Consider the following 1,757-nt stretch of genomic DNA (forward strand, 5'->3'; position numbering starts at 1 on the left):
GTGACCCCTAAACCAAAGTACCTCTGAGTGATCCAGGCAGCAGAGTAGGCAGAGCCACATACTGCAGGGTGGAGGACCGTCTACAAAGAGCGCACCAGTGAGCCCAGGAATACCAGAGGTTGCTAGCAGCTGCTAGAAACTTAAATAGGAAGGGGGAACCTCCCCCACAAACACATGCTGAATTTGAACTTCTGGCTTCCTCAGCGGTGAGAAAAGACATCTTGGTTCTTGAAGTCAGCTCTCTGTGATAGCTATGTGACAGTAATACAGAGTCACCAGAACAAGTCCCTTCTGGGGACAGGCATGGTCCCTCAGGGAGCTTACGGTCTCTAGACAACTACCCAACGAGTCTGGGCAATCCGAGTGCAACAACCAGAATGAAACAACATAAGCAAACACAAACAAACAAGCCATTATCTTCATAAAAGCCAAGGTCGTGATTTTCTCTGGAGGGCAGAAGAGGATTGAGACCAGAGTGAGGTATCTGGATGCCTTCTGGATCATGACCCTGGTTTGATTTCTTCACCTGGGCCATAGTTACATAAATGCTTACTAGCTATTCAATGGACTCTCCATGGACATTTCTGCAACCCCACTAACCCCTTGAAGGACTATGCTCTGCAGAGAAATGGAAGCTGATGAGGCCACTGTGATGTAAAAGAATGGCTGGGCTCACCAGCCAGAGCCAAGATGGAGGAGTCTGTGCAAGCACCTTGCCCTTAGAGCATGGTAGAGGACTGTGGTGGGGCCCTCACAGCGGGTACCATGGGTGGTGGTGTCTTGCAAGGCATTTGACAGCGATTAAAACCCGGGCGCCTCAGTTGTAGAGGCAGCTATGCAGTTTGGGGAGGTCTGTTTCCCATGATTGGCATAGTTCCAGTCCAAGGCAAAGAAGATCCTGGAACTCCAGCACAAGCGGTGTCTTCACAAGAGCCATCCTGGCGGCAAGAACTGGACCAGCGGCCATGGTTGGGTCAGTGGCAATGGGTGGCATTCTCTAGCTTGAATCAAATGAGCTGGTATCTTGTTGACAATCTTTGCTTGTGTGCAGCTTCCCTATGGTCCTCAGTTTGCTGATGATCCCTCCCAGGCGCCCTCCACCCGGTGACCATGCTCACCTTTTGGAGACGATGGACAATACCAGTAAGGACTGCGGCGCCTGCATTTAGCAGAATGAACTATGGTTCAAGAAGGCTTTTGGAAGACCAAGCTATAGTCTGTTTTTAAAAGAATAGGTGGGATGTCTGTGGCTAAGTAGGCTCTGAGAAGACATGGAGCACCTTTTTTTTTTTTCCAAAGGAACATGAGGTATGAAAAGATTTAAAAAATATTTATTTATTCACACTGGGATTGCGGTGGTGATCGCAATAAATGCCGAGCAGAATGAAAAGGAAAAAGAAAGATGACCGGCCCAAAGTCCAGATGCCCGGTTGGAATCCCAGACTTGCTGCTATTCGCTGTAACCTTGGTGGGTATACGACGTAACCTCTCTGAGCCTGTGTCCAAATTAGAGCTACAGTTAGGTTCCTCCGGTGGGAAGTACCTCGTCCTTGGCTTCCCACGAGAAAGAATTCACGCCGAAACCAAGTGGGTTTTCAGAAAGGGCAGAAGCAGTTTCAGGTTTTACACAGGCCCCCTCGGGCACTGCACACCCACAGGTGGCCACCCGAGGCCAGAGAAGCCGCAGCCGGGCCGAGGAGCAGCTGGCAAAGAGGGTGTCTCCCTTCAGGCTTTTTAGGGCCTTCTGCTGGGAGGCG

At 50.4% G+C, this 1,757-nt stretch overlaps 1 pseudogene; it reads left to right on the forward strand.

Moving 5' to 3' along the window:
* The first annotated feature begins 690 nt into the window (after positions 1 to 690).
* On the forward strand, positions 691 to 1,147 carry LOC115868438 (annotated as a pseudogene).
* The last annotated feature ends 610 nt before the right edge of the window (positions 1,148 to 1,757 follow it).

This window comes from Echinops telfairi, unplaced genomic scaffold (assembly GCF_000313985.2).
Source record: "Echinops telfairi isolate 266 unplaced genomic scaffold, ASM31398v2 ScPeMD7_10;HRSCAF=50, whole genome shotgun sequence".
In the NCBI taxonomy this organism is placed as follows: domain Eukaryota; kingdom Metazoa; phylum Chordata; class Mammalia; order Afrosoricida; family Tenrecidae; genus Echinops; species Echinops telfairi.